Genomic DNA, 366 nt, shown 5'->3' on the forward strand with positions numbered 1-366 from the left:
CTCCCGCTCCTATTTATGCTGCGGGGGGGGCAGTGAGTCACGCTCAGACCCCTCAGCCGACTCACGCTCCCTTCCCACGGTGACGAAACGAACACTCAGGCTCCTCCATTCTGTGCCTTAACTGTTTCATCACCTTGTTTACTAAACACACTTGGTCCCGTAGCCACGTAAGGCGCAGGCACGGGCACAAGGGAGAGCAGCCAGGCAGCCGTGCCGGGGCATGGCACAGCCTGGCTGCCCTGGGGCTGCCCCACGGCAGGGGGGCAGGCAGTGAGGGGCATTGCCCTGCCTGCCCCAGGGCCATGGTGGCAGTGGGACAGCAGGGGTTGGGAGGCCGGGGGGCCGGCTGGGGGCCGACAGGGGCTG

This window comes from Egretta garzetta, unplaced genomic scaffold (genome assembly GCF_000687185.1).
Source record: "Egretta garzetta isolate BGI_Z169 unplaced genomic scaffold, ASM68718v1 scaffold356, whole genome shotgun sequence".
Taxonomy (NCBI): Eukaryota; Metazoa; Chordata; class Aves; order Pelecaniformes; family Ardeidae; genus Egretta; species Egretta garzetta.